This window comes from Phasianus colchicus, chromosome 21 (genome assembly GCF_987193195.1).
Source record: "Phasianus colchicus chromosome 21, bPhaCol1.hap1.1, whole genome shotgun sequence".
Lineage (NCBI taxonomy): Eukaryota > Metazoa > Chordata > Aves > Galliformes > Phasianidae > Phasianus > Phasianus colchicus.
In genome coordinates this window covers 3,212,140-3,232,104 of record NC_143456.1, presented here as the reverse complement: position 1 = coordinate 3,232,104, position 19,965 = coordinate 3,212,140, and the positions used below count along the sequence as shown (strand labels likewise).

The window sequence follows — 19,965 nt, the reverse complement described above, 5'->3', positions numbered from 1 at the left end:
ACATTTGTAAACATAGGTTTTCCTTCAGGTGTGAACCAGGAGGGGAAAATCAGTCTGTGATCTAACTGCTATAGCCATGTGGATGTGGTGTATTTCTCTGGATGACATATTTTGTGTCAGACTTCCCTATTGGACTTTGCTGGCACTCGAGGACTGAGCAGTGAGCGCGGGTGTGCTTTGCAGTGACTAATTGCAATGCACTCTTTCAGCTATTAGTCATTGTTTTTCCTGCAGGCAAGGCCTGTATTTCTGATGTAAACTGCAAATGCTCCAATAAATTATGAATAGACATGAACTGTTTGAATCCACATGCTTGGATGAGAGGCAAGACTGGAAAAATAAGAGCAATTCTTGATCTATTCTGATTTTCACAATATGAGTGATTGCTGAGGTTAGAAGGACCTTCATATATTTTTATTCAGTTTTTACGTTACTCGATGCAGGAGGTAGGTGGCCAAACAGCTAAAACTGAACTGCTTCTACAGATGATGCAACTGAACACGTATAGTACCATGATGTAAAAATGAAATTTGTGTCAAATAGATTAAGTATGAAGCTTGCAGGCATATATTCTGCTTTAGGTTTGGCTTGTTGATGCTCACAGCTCAGTTAGATATGATTAGTCCCGCAGCCATTAATACGATGCTACTATAAAGCACTGCTCCTGTTTCTATTCATTTTACTGAACTATGTCACACTGGAAAGAGAAAAATGGGTAGTTACAAATGAAATCAATAGTTATCGTTTCTTCTGCAGCACTAATATGGGGGGAAAAACCCTAAATGTAGATGGTAAAGATTTCTTCTGATAGTTAGGGGAATGGGATGTCAGTTTCAGATGGTATAAAGGAACACTTGCATCAAGATCACTCTTCCACACCTTTTCTCAGGTTCAGGGTAATTAATATAGGGATGGTTCTGCTTCTAAAATGGCTTTCACCTAGTGGTAACTGGCCTGAGGCTTTCAGTGTATGGAATCTGCAACTGAAGGTGTTAAAATCAGGAAATCCGGTACAAAACTCTCACTGAAGGTGATCAGGCAGTGGAACAACATCCCTCAAGTTGGGGAATCTTTCACTGAGGAGTTGTTTTATTTCTAGAAGGAATAGTTAAGCTCAACTGGAAGTTGTGCTCCTGCTATACAAATACGCTACTGATGTTGTGTGTCGTGGTAAGTCCTTGTCCCACATCCTTACACTGTGTCACTCCATCCTTTTTTTTTTTTTCCTATTGCAGTTATCATTTTAACAAGGATTAGATTGGGGAGGGTGGGAGCCTGAAGGTAATTTTCCCTATTTTTTTTCTGTTCTGGGAGGCATTGCCATCTTCAGCTGCCAGCAGCATCTTCTACTGCTCAGAGTGCTGCAGGTGGGAAGCGCCAAGGAGCCCATCAGCTGCAGGGCTGGGTTCAGGCAACAAATGGTTTGTTACCCAAACCAGGCACTGAGGTGACTGCAGCTTTCCTGTTTGTCAAGAGAACTTTGTTAAACAATTCTGATACTTTGCGTTCTTCCTGTGTTAGTTAGAATTTGGACAAAGATCAGTCCTCAGGCTGCTGTCCAATACGTTGATAGGATCTTACCTAAACACAGTACAAAAACTGAGCTGCCATTCAAAAAAAAAAAAAATCATACTGGGGCTGTAATGTTATAGGGAAAGCATAACAAAACCGAACAACAAAAAGCCCCACCGTGTTTAAATGTCTGAACAACATCCCATGGTGATAAACACACAGCTAATTCTGCCTGGGCAGGGAAGGCTGGTATAGACTCTCTCGATCTGCTTTTCTGCACTGATGTGTTTTCTCCATATCACGTTTTCTGGCCATGTTGGCAAAAAATTATTATTCTTCCTTATGAAACAAAGCATTAGAAATAATCCTTATTGGATTGTTCTTGGCAGGTGATGCTGAAAGCTTCATTTCCCTGTAGTTGGTACAACTTTGCTGCCAGCTTGCTATTCAGGTTTGTGTGTTTCTCATTCAATTTTGAGGAGTTTAATATCATGGAATGCAGAGAACAGCACTGGGACTTCAGATTCAAAGAAAATAGTTGTGAAGGGAAAGAGGGACTGTTTTCAATTGAACCTATTTTTGTTGGTTTTGCTTTTTAATAGTTGATGAATTCCTTTGTCTATTCATCCAACATTGTCTGGCATTTCTTGCTGTTAAATTTATTTAATAGAAACAGTTTTAAAATAAGACGACATGAGAGAACAAACACAAGCTTGTGCCTCTTTGGCAGATAGAACTCTGCTGCACATCTGCTAGCTGAAATTTGAGAAAGCAGGCTTGGTGTTGGTGCTATGAGCCTGGAACCTGGGCTGGTGTCTGCTCACATGCAAGGGAATCTTGCCACGAACTCCCTGGGCTTTGCTTTGCACTGTGGCAGTGGTTTATCAGTCAGAAACTTGAGCCCCTGTGTTCTCCCAGAGTTCAACTGGATCATCCATTTGTTTGCACTTAAATATGCCACCATGTTAGGTCTTTAATCCTCCAGACTGTATTTTAGTAAATATATACATCTCTGCATTTGTCTCCATGTAGAGAGAGAGCTGTTTTCCCTTTGCAATGAGGCTGTTGGAAAAGTATACACCATTGGTGGTGATAGGAAAAAAAAGTCTGGAACTTTTAGTTTGATCTTGGAGTCTAAGCTTGTCTATTTGGTTTTAAGACTTGCAGCAAAATTAACAGTACAAATAATGGAAAACAAAGCATGTTTCAGTCTTGTTTCTCTTTTCTCTCATATAGAGGGTGATGTCTGTTCTTGGGCAAAGCAACACCCTACATATCTTTTAGTGGTGTGGTCTAAACAGGAGCTCTGTGCGACCTGATTGTCAGACTCACTGACTTGTAGATAGGTTTGTGCTGGGTTTTCATGGCACAGCACCATGCAGCAGTGTGGTGAGTCCATTGGGAATGCCCAGAAGGCTGCCTTCCAATATGAGAGTTTGAAGCGTGTTTAAAAATGACTAAATAAAAAAATATCTGATGCAAAAAAATGAGATGTCTCCACCAAGGAGGGCAAGATGGTTACTTTCTCTAAGCTGTGGGAGAATGCTAACATATGCCATCCTTACATCCACTTAGATTGATGAATACCAGATGGAAGTCATGCAGAATGTTTTCTGCAGTATGCGTAAGTGTTGCTGGCAGCTTTTCAGTTTTTGATATAGCAGAAGACAGTTGTGTTTGCTTTAGTGAGTTGAGATAAATGCCTGCAGACTCCAAAATCTGAGAAGCGTTGCAACTCTAAAAGTTAGCAGTGTCCTATTGTGTATTCCTGAAGTATCGTGATTTCTGCTATTAACAAAAGCACTCATTGTGGACTATCTCTATAGCCATTACTGCAGATAGGCAGCCCTTTCACACAACTTCATTTTTCATGAGTTTTTATTCAAGTCTTCGATGTTCTGTTTTCCTTTTAACAACCAAAGATGCATGTTGAAATATTCCCAGCTATTCTCACGAGTTATGTATGACTGCTGAGTTTCATATTCTTCTATTTCTTTTCCCCAGCGCTTTGTCCATCTTGTTCATTTGGGTCTTGCAGCTGCATTTAATCTTCATCAGTAGAGTTTTGTCAATTGTAGCCTAGAACAATGAGCTGTGCAGTGCCAGTGTGGTTATCTTATGTGCATGCTCCCGACTGCATTGCAAACTGCATTCAATTACTGAATGTCTTCTGGCTAGCAGTAACAGAACATTTGAGATACTACAGAGCATTCATCTACTGAAATACCCAAGCATACAGCTGTTAAATTTTGGCACTGTGTTTTTATGGTCTTTCCATCAGTGGATTTACTTCTGAAGGGCTTTAACTGACTTTATTTTGAAACTCTAGTTTTTAAGTAGTTTTTAAGCTTATGGTGTGCAGCAGTTTGTCTTCACAGAGTTACAGTGTGAGTGATGGTGGTGGGGATCCTGGGTTCATCTGGTTGGACTCCTGCTGCAGTAAGGCCACCCCCAGCAGGATGTTTTGGTCTGTGTCAGGGCAGGCTTTGACCATCTCCAAGGAGGAGACTCCACAGTGCCCTGAGCCAGTGCTCTGCCACCTGCACTGCACAGAAGTGCTTCCTGATGTCAGACAGCACCTCTTGTATTCAGAATGTATCTTCTGTAGTGTTTGCCTGTGATCTGGGCCTGATTTAGGTGTGATTTGTATGGGCACTGCTGTTCACGCCAGCTTCATTTGTGACTGTTTGATACAATTCAGTTAGACTGAATTTGATGAATTTAGGTGAGACAGATAAGAGCTAACTGATTTCAGGTTTATTTTTTTTTATTACAATAGATAATGCTGGTTTCTAGGAATGAGAAATGTTTTCTTGAAATATATTGGCTTAGTTAAAAACTTTTCAGGAAGTCTTCTGAACATGAGAGTTTTTGCACCCTGTTCAACCTGGTTGTTGGAATACATCCCCATGAAGTTCTTGCTTTGATTGCTGGGGCAGTCAGTATGGGGAGCTGGAGGTGTGGTCAGGCAGACAGCAGGACTTGTGCTTGCTGACAGGGTTACTGTCCTTGCACGTCCCTGCTCCCCAGGGGAGCCAGGTGGCAGAGCTGCTTCTGGATCCATCACTTAAATGCTTAGAGCTAAGAGATCAGTGATATTTGCTTTAAAAATCACTTGGTAAATGCCCTGTTGCTACTTCATTAGTGGTACTGATGAACAGTGCTGCTTAATTTAGTACCCAGCCTGTGATTAAGGTGCATCACACTCCCATGCCTAGGCTGTTTGCCAGTGGCTCAGTACTACCACTGGAAGTAGTGTATTGCAGTGTGTTTTGTTCCTTGCACTGCAAAGTAAGATTGAACAGCTTAAAATCCTCATCAGGCCTTCAGAAGCAGAATTACAATGATCTGATGTATCAAATGAAAAACAATAGTGAAATGGTAAAAGACTCCTGAGTGAATATATATATATATATACTTGTAATTGAAGCGTGATTACAGGAGAGCTGTTGCATCATAATGTAAAATCTTGAGCTGCTGAGATGGATTCCAAAACGTCCATGAGCAATCTAGTAAGGCATGAAGCAGAGCAGCCCTTTGACCAGATGATGGTGCTGTTGTTTCACAAAAATGTTCCCTGCTGTAGTAAGTAAATTTTCTTTGATGTGACTGTTATTGAACTTTTGTTCTAGCTGGATACATCAGCAGCCTTAGCCCTGCAGTGCTGTGTCACTTGGGGCTCCTGGCCATGACTTGCAGTGATGTGGAAACAAAGCTGCTTCCTGCTCCATGGAGCAAGACCCACAGAGAAGAATGTCTGGTGCTGGAGCATCAACTCTTAAGGGAATGATCTGAACCTATGGATGCTCTGTACCATTGTGGAATGAATATATATATATATATATGTATAGGATTGACTTCTATATACGGAAAATACTCTGTGAAACACTTTGCACTTCCTTTACCCCTGCAAACCTCAATGGATGATGTGTAAGTCACGTGTTAAGTACCACGGATAACAGAGGATGGTCAGAGTGCAGCAAGGGAAGCCATGCTTGGTGTAAAATTTTGTGTAAAGCAGCAAGAGAACACACAGCATCTTTTCGTTGAAGCATCTCAGGGGGACACAGTTCTTATCTAGTCTTGGTCATCAAAGCAATTGAGAATGAAAGTATCCTGGATTTTCCAGTGGGAGTTCAGTGTTTGTTCCTAGGATCCTCAATGACTATTACAGCAGCTTAGCAAGCAACTCATCGTCCAAATTTCAACCATTGACCATCGGTGTAGGCAGTCAGCAACTGTGAATGATCTAACCACCACCGAGTGTCATTAGATTGTAGTTGATGGTATTTTCTGTAGCAACCTGTGAGCCCTTTGGATGGCATTGTCATCATATTGCTTTAAGCAGAGCAAAGTGGAAAAGCTGTGTGAGCAAAACATGATCCCAAATAGTTGGTTTTACCTGATGACTGTAGATGGATGAGCATCAGTTTACAGAGATGTGGCTTTCTCTCTTTTTAGTGTGGTTTTTAAATACAGAACACTGAGCAATGTCAGAGGAATGTGGATAATTAAGGATATTGCAGTGTCCCTGAATACTGTATTTGGATATCTCGGTGGTAACTTAAATTTCCCAGCAAAGCTTTTGGCATCCCAAATGAATTCCTTTAACCATCCTTAGGGGTTTATCTGTGAGCATTCAGGGCTTGTTTAAAATATCTCAACTGAAGTTGACTGTACAGAATCACTAGTACCCAGGGAATTGCTAAGAAGGCTGTAGTTTAACTGTTGCAGAGTAGTGCTTATTCTCTTCTGTGAGATACAGCCTCATTGTAATGGGTTAGCAGTCAGTTAAATGGGCTATCGAAAGGTTTGGTGCCAGTGTTTGTTTTTTCTTTTTAATGGATGGGGGGAAACTTCTAAGAGGACTGAAGGACCACTGGCTTCTTTGAGTTCATCTAATCACTTTGTTGGTAAGAGTCATCAGTTTTAATGAGTTTCGGGCAATGAGAATCTCCATGTGTCAAATAAGAGAGTAAGGAAAAAACTTAAAACAGAAGCATGCAGAAAGCCATCCTCTCAGCAAGTCCCATGTGCCCAAACCCAGCCCTGACCACCATCACAGCAGTGAAGACAGAGATGCCATCCATGACTTTGCAATGTGATTCCTGAGCAGTGCGCCAGGACTGAACACAGAGTGGTGGTCAGTGTTCTGAGCAGGGGGCACAGGGAGGCAATGGGAAGCCAGGAGCTCACAGTGTCGCTTCCAAAGAGTGCAGGTGAAAGTGAGCCTCTTAGCTTCTACCTGGCAGCGTGACCCCATGCTGATGGAAGCATGGGCTGCAGATGTGATGGAGGGCTGTGCAGACCTACCTGCTCCTCCCACTGGACTTCGTGCTGCTGCAAGCACACTGCCCAGCAGTCAGGAAACCTTTGCTGCTCATCTCTTGATGTCACCTCTGTGATACGTCCCTAAGACATGACTTAATGTCTCCACAGTTTGAGTTGTTTGTCTGTGAAATGCGGATGGGTGTGCTGTCGTTGTAAAGCACTTTGGGTGCTAATATGCAGGGTGCTGTGTGACAGCCAGGCAAGTGCTGCAGCTTTCTGTTTAAGGAGTGTTATCATTCTCTGCTCAAATCTAATATGCAGGACTTCTCCCATGGGATTTTGAATTGCAGGAGGAAGGGAGGGGAAGGTCTGCTTCACGGTGACTTGTGACTTCTGCATAAAACATTTCCTCAGAACTAATTAAAACTTTGAGAAATCATCAGAACTTAAATGAATCAGTGCTGCGTAACTAACAGCTTATGTTAAAGGCTTTGAACAAATATCCACAATGCATCAGTAAACATGCAAATTAGTTTTTCATGTCAGGATGCGCCTCACTACAATGCTGTGTGTTGATAAAAGATTTCTCTGTGTCTGTGGCTTTCCATACTTTGAAATTTATTGGTTTTCCTAACCCCTTTCAGCCTCTTTAATATAGTGAGAAACACTCTTTTGAATGATTTACCAAGCAAAATTCACCGTGCTTCAGCAAGAACTAGCAGTTAACAAACAGTGTCTAAATTGAGGACTGAAACAAAGCTGGGACCAGTTATTTTCAATCATGGCTGTTAGCTTTGGTAATCTCCTTTACAGGGGGTTATTACAGCTATAAAATGTTTTCCCGTGGTTATGATGGCAGTTATAGAGGAGATTCATGACTTGCACAACTTTTGCTGGGCACAGTTTGCTCATGTGTTCCTTACCTGAATACTTTAAAGTCTCATTTTGGAGAGGGGAAGAGGGATTGGATCCAACAATGAGTAGCACTAACACCCCCTGGTAACCCTCTGGTTTTTCACAAGCAATATTCCTCTACTACCTGAGTAGCTTTTACCACTGTTGGGCTTTTTGAATCACATTCTGCACAAGCAAAGCACAGATCAGCAAGCAGAGCTGCTTTGCTTTTGCAGGATGGCTGTGGGCCTGAAGGCTGGCTGGCTGTTAGCATGAATGTTGCAGGACTTACTGTGACTGTTGCTTTGCTGGCACTCCAGACTGAACCAGACACCATCAGAAGCAGCGTGAGCTGTCAGAATTGCACGGCCCGTATTTCTTCAACTGGAAGCATCAACCTGGTGCTCTAGGGCAGGCTTATGGGTCCTTTCAAGGCCAGTGTATTCTTGTGAGGAAGCCTGTGACTACAGCAGCTTGTTCTTAACCAGCATTGTATCATAATGGCTTAATTTACAAGGGCTGTGTGCCAGCCTGCAGTGAACCAGGTCAGTAATAGCACTGATGGTATGTTATGGACACTTAGCATGAAGTTCTATGTATGTTGAGTCACTTCTATTTCCAGGCCAGTGTTTTCTGCCTGAGCTGTGGGATGTTTTTGAGGCTGTCCTAGAAGCATTTATAGGGATCCCAACACTTTTTCAGGAATAGCCAATGATATCCTGGGTTACTGCAGTGATATGAATCGTAGCATTACATCATTTCAGTGGGAACAAGAAGGAGGGAGAGGTAGAGTGCAGCAGGAACCTCTGATGCTGGCTTTGCCACCAAGGAATACACATTGTGTAACAATGCTCTGCAAATTAAATGTTACGCTTTCATGCTCTTCTTCTTCCATGTGCTGTAATTAAAAGCCTCTTCCTTTGGTTTGTGGGTTCAAAACTGTGTAATGATGTTAAACAAACAAACATCTGACCAAATTCCTATCTACCAGATTAATTTTTAACAGTTTAGTGAATAATGGCATGTCATTAAGGGTGGATAGTGCGTTTAAACTCCTATAAGGTTTTCTGAGTGGTGGTGAGTGTCTTTCTGGGATGTCAAGAGAGTGGATTTCAATTTGCTTTGAAAAGAAAGAAATAAGGAATTATATTTTTCTTAAAAAAAAAAAATAATAATAATAACAACACAAAACTTGCAACTATTATGCTATGAAATATGAATTCCTTTCCCAACTACTCTCTGTGTAAAAATGAGCATCTAAAGCCATATTTCTGAGTGATAGCATGGAAGAGCTGAAAAGTATTCATATGCTTCAGAAGTTGAGAATGAATGAGTTTTTGTTCAGACATAGTTATGAAAATCTAAACAATATCATATTTAGATTTGTAGGGCAGTAAGAATAAAAAGATCAGTGGCTTATGTAAACTAAATCCAGCTAATTAACACAAGATGATGGCATTTAGTTTCTCATTTTCTGATAGCCCCTTGGCTCTCCTCTAGCCTGATTAATGCCAGACATTGTTGCAGTGTGGTGAAGCAGCTCTTTCAGAGCAAGGAACAGACTCTCTTTGTAAAGCAGTCCAAGCTCTGCCAGTCATTGTGGCAATGGGTGGGATGTTGGGTTGTTTGCTTCATGGTCTGTGCTCTGCTTAATGGAAGAGTGCTTCCCTTGGGCTCTCGTGGAGAGGAACCCACAGTGTTTGTCCAATTGCATTTGGTTTGTGGATGAACTGCTTTTTCTCTAGTTAGCCAGGGAGAAAGAAACAAAACTTTCATACGCTTCACACAGAGCTCTTTGTATTACATTTTCTTTGAATTTGTATTTTGGTAGGAGTGCTTGTTTTTGGTTAGGACTGCTGTGTTAAGCTCAGGAATATGCTGTGCTGGACTCCACATGCACTGATCATATTCCTGCATCCCAGACTGTCAGTATGATGTAGTTGGAAGTGTTTGTGTAAAGAAACCTCAACCATTCTGCAGCTCTGTGAAGTGGCTGTGGTTTTGCTGTGTATATTTGGAAGCTTGGTGAGTCTGCTTTCCTGCAAAGGCACTTCAGGAAGCAGAAATAAAAGTTGTTTGTTTCGAGATTTAAAAAAATATATAACTTTTCAAACAAATTTAGTACTTGTTTTAATGAGATTAGATGATTAATCTAGGTAAAAATGAGACATTAGCACATACGGAGTAACATAACCGACAGAAAGGCGATGGTATTCTTTACGAATAGCAATGTATTGGATTCTTTTTTCCTCTTAGTTCTGAGGATCAAGTGACTGGACCCTCCTTACTAACAACACTGATTTAACGACTTACTGCTGGTAATGGCATCCTGACCGAAAGCGTTGCAAATTGTATGACTTGTTGGTAAGCTTGCTGGCACTGATGCTGTGGCCCTGGCTTCCGAAACAGCTTGTGAACTGTGTATGTCATTTAGCAGAAGGTTGTCCCTTCTCTTTTGCCAGGATTCATTGCACAAAGAACACCCTCCTGGCTGTGGGTCCCGTTTTCAGGCTCTAACCCCAGGTACATACATCCTCCTGATGTAACACAATGCAACGCACCTATGGCTTTTTCTGCTTACAAGTATGTGACCACTGTTAACCTTTAATATTTTACCCAGTCAGGCTGCTCAGACCTGGCACATACCATATGGAAAGTGCTATTCCAGACAGAACTTCTGCACTTCATATATTTGTGTGTGACTGTTCAACTTGTCATGATTGTCAGTTCCCAGCCTCTTTCCCTTGCATTACACCGGTGAACTGGAACTCTGATAAAGGAGTTATGTACAGTGATGACAAGAATTGATTTCCAATTTCCTGTAGAATGACTCTATCATTGCTTGTGACTCAGGCAATTTAGCTTATATTACAGTGCTAGCTAGGGGCTATAGATCACTCTGACAGTCATCTAGTCACAGAGCATGCTGATTTTGACAAGATATCGAAAGAGATTTTAGGAGAGTTTCCATTGTGAAACAGCTTAAAGTGCAGCTTTCTATTGTTGGATTGTAGGTAAAGAGATTTTGCGTGATGCACAGTAAGAGTATTGGGGCCTGTTTGTCTAATTTAGACAGTCTTGGGGAAAACCAAGCAGCCTCATTCTGAATCTCATCTGAAACATGCAAGTACCTGCATTAGCTTAGACTTAAGTCCCAGGATCTTTTTAAGAGTGATAAGTAGTAGGTGCTTAAGGAAAGAGCATAAGAAATTAGGCAGATACAAGAGGAGTCCTTTCCTAGATATGCCTGGCACATTCAGCTGTCAGTGATCTGGACACTTGCTGGGCTGGGTTAAAACGCTATACAGGAAGGGATACTATTACTGCTCTCATTCAAGAGCTTCTGTTGCTAAATGATCTGATTTGCTCTCTCCCACCTGGAAGCTATAATAATCTGCTTTTTAGATCTCAGCATCTTTTGACAGCACTGACCTGTAGGTAGAGCTGGGTGGGAGTTCAGTGTCCTGTTGCTAATACAAACTACTTCAAGCATGCCCTCGCTCAGCTGTGTCATTGTTAACTGGAGTGCAAGGCCTCAGTGACAGCTGAGGTGAGATGAGGAGCAGTGAGTGTTTGGGGCTTCTCTGTCACTCAGCTGTAAAAAGACAAGAGGAGATTTCAGCTGGGAAGGTCTCTTGGCTTCTCAGCTGTGGCTCAAGTGCAGGCCTTGATGGCAGCAAGCTTTGTGCAATTGAGGCGAGTGGGGCTGAGAGCTGCTGAGTAGGTATTCCTGGAGGGCTCAGTGGGGAGGCAACAGTATTTTAATAATAAAACCTCCATTTACAGATCAGAGGCGATGCTTGGGGCAGTCTGCTGCTGGCTGCGTGGAGCAGCCTGTTTTGATTCAGGTCTCTGCTGAGCAAGTTGCATTTTCACACCTTTTCATTCTGAACATTTTGGGCTCTCGTGTTACTTATCAGTCTAATATCTGATCATTCTTCACTTTCTCAACACAAATGCATTGGGAGTGGGAGAGGGTCAAATCCTCACACTGTTGGCAGAATGAGAACGTAGAGCAAGAATGTCAGTCACCAGCAGATACATGGGACTCTTGAGCTGCAGTTCTTCTCTCCATTTCTTTTGTGCATTTTTATTTAAATCACTTGAAATACTCACGGTTTCCTCTTTCAGTAAAGCGCTGAATGTTTCCAAGGGCTGAGCCATGTGATTTCTTCAGCTTTCCTGAGAATTTCATTACTCAGGAATTAAACTTAGGGTTCTTTTAAAATGTTTCATAACATGGGGAAATATTAAAGTGTTATCTCTGGGCTTTACCACTGAGAATGGATCAGGTTTGTCTGAAATAAACAGTTGCATGTAACTTGCACTTGAAAATCTTGACCTGATGCTAAAATCTGGGGTGTATTTTATATTAGCAGAGAACACCAATAACTTGATGGAAGGTAGGGTCACTAATTTCAGTATTTATAATGATCTGTAGGAGTCTCAGTCTTTGTCATTTCAAGGCATTTATTTGGTAGTTAATTCTTGATTTTTAACCTTAGCTATCAGTTTCTAGCTCTGAAATAGAGATTATTCAGTTCAGATTTTTGTCACTGACTTTTTTGTACAGCTTTTTGAGGTGGAAAGAGCCCCATCTCTTTGTTTTTGAAAGATTTCTGTAGATGCTGAACTCTTCCTCAACCACTGTTGGTTGTTAAAAGATTCAGTGTGAACTGACCACGTATGCTTGCAGCCCAGAAGGCCAACCGTGTCTTGGGTTACATCAAAAGTGTGACCAGCAGGTAGAGGGGGAAGTGATTCTGCCCCTCTGCTCTTGTGTGACCCTACCTGGAGTACTGCATCCAGTTCTGGAGCCCCCAGCATGAGAAGGACATGGAGCTGTTGGAGCTGGTCCAGTGGTGGGCCACACAGATAATGGGAGGGCTGGTGCACCTACCCTATGGGGACAGGCTGATAGAGCTGAGGTTCTTCTGCCTGGAGAAGGCACTGTGGGACCTTCACAGCAGCCTTCCAGGACCTGAAGAGGGCTACAGGAAAGCTGGGGAGAGACTTTTTTGTGAGAGTATAGGAAGGATAAGAAGAAATGGCTTTGAACCGGAAGAGGATCTATTTAGACTAAATATTAGGAAGAAATTCTTTACTGTGAGGGTGGTAAGGCACTGGAACAGGTTGCCCAGAGAGGTGGTGGATTCCCCCCTTCCTGGAAGCACCCAAGGCCAGGCTGGATGGGTATGTGAGCAACCTGGTGTCGAGTGAGGTGTTCCTGCCTATAGCAGGGGGTTAGAACTAGATGGTCTTAAGAGTTCCTTCCAACCCAAACCATTCTTTGATTGACTGTGCAATCAGATGAGTCCCAGGAAGCTTCACTGTATGTTTACTGAGGTCAGTCTTAAAAACAAGATTAGCGTTTAACTTACTGCTCCTATTTTAGATTAATCCTTATGTGGTGACTGAGGATGGGAAGAAGCAGAATACAAAAAAAAAAAAATCCCAAACTTTCTCTGTCCTTAGAGCTGAGAATAGGACGAAACAGCACGTGCTGTCCTGGATACATATAGGGAATGGGTCAGGTAGTGAATCTGAAGATAGCATGTGTTCATTAGTGTATCACAGCATTTGTGTTTGTCAATGCAATGACGTTATTTTTCTTTTCCTGCCTTCGTGATTTAATTAATGTTTTGAAAACAGTTAAGAAATGATAAGCTCTTGGTAAGCAGTAATTATTAATTGCAATTCCCATGTTTCTTAGCTTTCATGTGGTTCCATTCCTTCTGGGCAAACACTGAGGGATGCATGTTTTAAAGGTGGCTCGATAGCTGCTGTTCTTGCAAAGCCCAGCGTAAGAGCATTTGTGCTCGTATTTTCAGTGGGTGGGGAACCAGCTACTAAATGTGCAGGGATCTCTCAAGTGTCTTTTACTTGTGGTATTGTGGAAACACTTTGTCTGCAAAGCATTAAGAACTGCTAAAACAAAACCCTGGTTAGGTGAGTGACCTGTGATTGCTTGCTTTCTGGAGATTGTCCAGAACCTGTGCAAGCAGTATTGTAGCTCTTGTCTCACCAAAATGGTTCTGTACCTTCCAGTGCTCCCTCTCTGGCACCTTTCTAAGCCTCTGTCAGTCACTCATGTTTTGCAGCATTAATGACTTTGGAGGCTCAGATGTGATGGTATAATGGGTCTTTTCACACCTGTCAGGTATGAGCTGCGTTAAGCAGTGTACATGAGGTATTTTTAGCTTGTGAATAAAGTGATAAAGGGAGAAGGAAGGTACCCCAGGGGTCTTATTTAATTGCTGTGAAAATGACTTTAATAGAGAAATACACTTACAGAGAGGACAGCACGGTGGGTGAGATACGCTCACTTCTGCTGTATGAGAGTGACTGATGCCCAGATGAAGTGTGTGCACATATAAGCAAGCAGTATGGTGAGTAGGCAGGAGGAATCAGAGAGCTGCAGCCTCATAGGCCACAGAGGTGTAGTGGGATACTTGCACAGCAGTGCTGCAGCGGGGCATGTGAGCCTTGTGGGAAGGACAGGCAGGGAAGGAAGGAGGGGAGCTGCCCTGTTGGAAAGCAGCAGGGGTGCATGGAGGTCTGTGCTGCAGTGAGTGATGTGCCAGCAGAGAGCTGTGGGTCCAGGATTGCAGGTGGACAATGTGGGTAGTATTATGGTGGTTGTCTAATCTGTACTACATGATTAAGAAGAGGAAATAGAAGAGTGGAAGAAGCTTCATGTTTGTAGGCTCTGGTTCTTGCTGGGAGCTTTAACCACCTCAGCGTCTGCTGGAAGGCAACTTGGGCACAGGTAATGCAGAGAGTTTCTGAAGTGCATTGATGAGATCTCCCAAACAGATAATGAAGAAAACAACAGAGGCAGATGTTCTGCTGCCTCTCATAAGCAAGGTTGGGCAGGTGGGTTTGAGGGCGTTCTTGGAGACAGCAGCTTTAAGATGGGAGAGCTTTTCATCTTCAGGGAAAGCAGTAAGGCAAGTAGTAGCATCCCAACCTTGAGCTTTGGGAGAGCAGACTGAGACTGAGTCCTTGGAGGCAACCACTCCACTCCTGACTGGCAGTGGTCCTGGGCAGTCTGCCCTCAGGGGTCCTAACTGAGAAAGGGGGGCAGTTGAGCAAGGGTATTCATTCCAGTATTTATTGGCACATGATGCTTGCTTTACGTTTTTTAAAGGCAAACAACTAATCTTCTTGAGTGGTGTATTGCCTACATGTTTTAATACATTACAAAATGCAACTTCTTACTGATTTTGGCTGTTATATCATGGTAAGCTACACATGATTAATACAGCTTTCATGTTGAAGTATAGTAGTACCTGAGATCTCTCTGACAAAGGTGGCTTCAGCGAATAGAACCAGATTCTGTAGTAGTTCTTGTCTGTTCATTGAGTCGGAGCATTCTGCTGGGATGACTAGCCTATGTAATTGTGTGCAGTAACAACTAAATTACTTTAGTAATGCATTTAGTCTTGTCAAATCTACATGCTGTGAACAAATGCTAAGCTCTGCAGAGATATTGGCTATAGGGTTTCATGCGTGGGAAGAAATTAAGTAAAGGAAACTGGAATACGCTCTAAGTCAGAAATAGGATTAGCAGCTCTAGATCTGACCCAACATGTTATCAAAGACTCCTTCCCTATGAATTATCTATCTGAGAAGATAGTGTTCAGAAGAAAGATAAAGGCACTGAGAAACAGAAATAATTTGTGTCAGAACATTGCTTTACAGCTACTGCTATTGGGGACAAAACATTTTCAGAGGGAGCAGGTGTTGAACTGATAGCAACTCTGCTGTCCTTGGCTAATCAGATGCACTGGACTGTATGTTGTAGTTAGCTCGCAGGTAGCAGACGGTCACAGTAGCTGCAGATGTGTTGATTATAACTTCTGATATGTTAGCGCAGTTCCAAACAACGTTATCCAGAAATTGAAGTCCTGGGGGGAACCAAAGTGCAGGGAGATGTGGGCATGTGCTCCTGCAGGGCTGGCTGCAGGCCGGGTAAGCTGTCAGTGGTGGACCTAGAGCATGTTGAGATCTGTCAAGAAGCCTTGTTGCTGTGTCATGCTGACATTCTGTGGATCTCAGTGCTGGCTGACAGGCAGACTGGTCAGGAGTCTTCTCCCACAGATGACTGCATCCAGACAGATAAAATTCAAGGTGGGATGCTTTGGGAGCATAGTTACTGTTAAAGCAGTACACGGAAGCAGCTGTCAGGTGCTCCTCCTTTGTCTGTCTTAAGGGTAGTGGGGATAGGAAATCACTCCTCTTCAATGGGCTGAGTGGAACTAAGTGAAGTCATATGCTCTATGCCATGCAAGTTTTTTTCCCCCCAGTGATATCCACTTAGTTCCGAACAAAAAAAGTATTCAAAAGATTAGCAGCAGAACACTTGGAAGCTGGAACCACTCAGGACTAATGATATAATTACTCTATAAATCCATTTGTAAAGCAATTATGTACTATTGTTCTCTTTTGTTCTGTATCTTTATAAAGGCAAGCCATCTTGGCAAGCTGTTAGGAATGCACTGAGCTGTTATGTAAGAATATGAATAATTTGTATGCATATTTCTAAAAGAGAAGTGATGCTTTTACAATGTAACTGAAATATTTGCTGGTATAAAAAAAAAAAAAACTGAGCTTGCTGGTACAATTTCTGATCACAGAATCACAAAATCACTAAGGTTGGAGCAGACCAGTGAGATCACCAAGTCCAGCCATCAACCCACTGTTATCATACCACTGAAAACATCTCTCAGTGCCACATCTCCGTGGATCTTGACCACCTCCAGGAATGATGGCTTCAACAACTTCATGGTAAGCTGTGCCACTGCATACTGGCTTTTTTGGAGAATAAATGTTCCTAATGTCCAGTCTGACCATCCCTTGGTGCAACGTAGGGCCATCACCTCTCTTTTCTTCCCATTTCTGTTATATGGGAGCACAGGCCAAGCCCCATTTCCTCAAACTCCTTTCAGGAAGTTTTATAGAGAGCAATTAGCTCTCACCTGAGTCTCCTCTTATCCAGCATGAATAATCCCAGTTCCCTCAAGGGGAATGTCTTTTGGAAGTTCATAGACAAAAAAGAGCTTTCTACAGAAATATATCCAATGAACTCATTAATAAAAAAGTACCCAGGGATAATATAGGTATCTTTTTATCTGTTGGTTTGGGTAGCATAAATATCCTGGCTCACATTTCCTTAATTAACGTGTATCTCACTGCCCCATTTTGCCAGCAACGTTCTCTGGTCTGGATGTTGCTGTGATGCAGTGGAGTATCACTATAGTGATGTTTGTAGAGATCCTGCTCCTCACAGCACGGGTGCCATTGTACTTCCTCCTGCTGGTGGCAGGACAGGCCTTGCTGGCTGGTTGTGGACAGAGATTTGTCAAGGCAAAAAATTAAGAATTCCAATGGAGACACCATCAGAAGCATCAGGTGTTTCTGTTCCAAACACTGACTTGGCAGTCTTGGCTTCTGCTGCCCGTCGAGTCAGTGGTAAAAGAGCAGCTCAGGATGCTACCTTAGGACCTCTCCAAGAAGAAAAGAGTTCCCCACCAGAAACTGGGGAAGCACGTGCCGAAAGACCATGTCACCATCTTTCTGAGAAGTGCTCCGCCAGAGCCAAGGACTTGTCATCCTGCTCCTTTCTGAGAAACCTCTGAAAAGTTGTTGAAAGCGATCGCTTCCAGTCCATCTGGTGGGGCAACGATGGACACTTCATAGTGACTGAGGAACCGTCCTTCATAACAGAAGTACTGGCCAGGAGAGGGCCTCTCCAAATTTTTGGAGTTGTCACCATGAAAGGTTTTGTTCGTCTCCTTCACCACCACAGCTTCTACATTATGGAGGGGGACTTCCCAAATTCTGCCTCAAGTAATAAATTCCTGGCAGAGGAAGCAGTGGTTTCTACTCCTAGTGAGGTATGTAGTCCTTCTCCCTGTGAAATAGCTCTTAGGACAATGGGTTTGGTGGCCAGTCAGTCCAACGGGAGGTGGCTGACAACTAGTGATATTTGGGTACTTATGCTTCAGAGAATCCTACATTTCTCTGCAGCTCACAGATGTCAAAAATGCAAGCGAGGGTGGTTGTTATGAGGGCTGCTCTGAAGGCAATGCCTCCCATTTTATGTGGGCCCACGACATCAGAGGTGGAGCTGAATTCTTTCACGTGGAAAGAAATGACACCCATTGATGGTCATGGTTGCTTGCTGAACGCTTATGGAGACCAAGGAGTGGATGTGAGCACAGTGAGGCAGTGGATGGTGCAGAAGGGTGGTGAGAGATGACATTGTTTTGTGGCTGAGGACTTGCTGTATCAAACAATATGACTGTGCTCTTTGTAGTAGTTGTAGTTTCCACAGAAATAAATAGGAGGCATTACTTTGGCAGTGACCTATGTATTTAATAGGGCTGTACCAAAACATTTTATTCCCACATATTCCTGCTTAAATTGCCTCTGAGAGTCCTCTCTGTTGGTCTCTGGAGATTTTTAGTGATTGTATTTTTGTTTTTCCACTTCTGAAATGCTGGTAACTAACTCCTCCTTTTTGTGCTTTGCAGTTACTCTGCTACTCTAACCCCTATTTCAAGAAGGATTATCTCCAGTGGCAAAGAAGATTCAAGCGAGCAGTGCCACGTATACAGAGTAGAGTAGTTTAAAAAATAAATGTTTGAAATGTTTTTCTGTTGTCCTGTCCCATTTCTTCAGTCTGGCTACACTCTCCCTCCCCCCCACCCCCCAAGAGTGGGGGGCTGCCTTCAGGGAGCCTTCATTTCCCCCATCACTGTCCTGTGTGCTTTGGCAAAGATGCTGAACACGAAGCAGGCGCTGTGGTGAAGCAAGCCTGGTCCATGGAATGATGAGAGCACAGGGTGTGCAGCTGGTGCTACCTGAAATGCTTGATCCTTCTGTCTGCCTGTTCTCTGTGGGATGGGTGCTGTGGTGGCACAGGGACAGGCCTTTGCAGAGCCTGTGAGCAGCATGTGTCTGCAACTGGTGCTGCCCTTACACTTACCAATCTGAGCCAAAATGCAAGGCAAGGGTAGCTATTATGAGGGCTGCTCTGCAAGTAATGCCTTCTACTTTTCTGATGTTGGCCCATGATGTCAGAAGTGGGTGTTGATGTGATGGCAGTAGATAAAATAACATCTCAACGTGATGTAGCCTGTGTTTTCATGTGGGCAGCCTTCCAGAGGAAGGCTTTTTCAACAAAGGAGAATGTGATTGAGCTGTTCAAATAGTTTCTAGCACTAAGCACTCTTATAAATAAAGTGCCTTTTCTGCAATGCTTTCTGTTTTGTTGCTCAGCTTTCGCGAACAGCAGAGGTGCAGCTGTTAGCTGGTTGCAGCACACGTTTGACCATCAGCAGTGAAAGGATGTTCAGTCTTGGAATGGCGCTGTGGAGCTTAGCTGGCAATGAAGTGACATACTTCAACTTGATAATGCATCAATCCAAGGTGATTAAAATGTTTTATTTTTTGTGCGTATGTGCACTATGCTATTTTCTGCTAGTTTTTCTTAGGAGTGTGGTGATTTGGGAAGGAAGTGAAGAAGGAGCTCATAAAGTAATCCTGTTGGATGTTGGAACTGCCTCGGTTTCCTGTTGTATTTTTATAGCTTCTTGGCTTTACAGCTTGATATTTGCTGCTCTGTCCCTTTGAACGACTCTGGTAGTTGGCAAATACTCTGCATTCCGTGTAATTTCCATGCAGGCCCAGGTGCTGTAACCACCATGCTCTCCTAAAGGCTGCACTGTGACTCTTCATGGCCTGCCCCAGCACTGTGTTTGTAAATGAGGTACCAATGGGGCCGCTCAGCAGTCTAGCTGCTAAGAAGCACTGTCCCAGAAGATGATTCACTGCATATAGCGAACTCCGGTTATGAGAGTTAACTACAAAAGCTCCTAACGAGCGCTTCCCCTCTACTTCGCTCAGAGCGCCGCTGTGCACAGCCGCGCTCTGCCGGTGTCTCAGCATTGGCCGCCAGCTCTCGCGAGATGTGCCGACGCGACTTGGCATTGCCGCGGCAACGGCGGGAGTTTTGCTTCAGAGCCGGGGCAGCAGTGGGCGCGCCCGCGTGTGCGTCACGTGGGCTGCTGTTGTTCGGCAGTTTAGCTTAGGAGTTGTGGTGATTTGCAAAGGAAGCGAAGAAGAGCTCCCAAAGTAATCCCAGTGAACGCTTTAACTGCCTTTCCTGTTGTACCCGTGTAACCCATACTTCATGCATTGCATTCCTGCAGTCAGAAAATACCTGTTAGATCATCCACCTTAGATCGCAGGAAATATTGTTTTCTAATATATATTTCCTTA

The 19,965-nt window shown here is 43.2% G+C and overlaps 1 long non-coding RNA gene across 1 annotated transcript in view; it reads left to right on the top strand.

Moving 5' to 3' along the window:
* LOC116228201 (uncharacterized) overlaps positions 1-19,606 on the top strand; it is a 49,669-nt gene extending 30,063 nt beyond the window's left edge. The window contains exons 4-6 of the long non-coding RNA XR_016459182.1: positions 16,317-16,467; positions 16,889-17,576; positions 18,216-19,606. This is a non-coding gene — a long non-coding RNA (uncharacterized LOC116228201). The remainder of the gene's footprint in view (positions 1-16,316; positions 16,468-16,888; positions 17,577-18,215) is intronic.
* Positions 19,607-19,965: the final 359 nt, after the last annotated feature.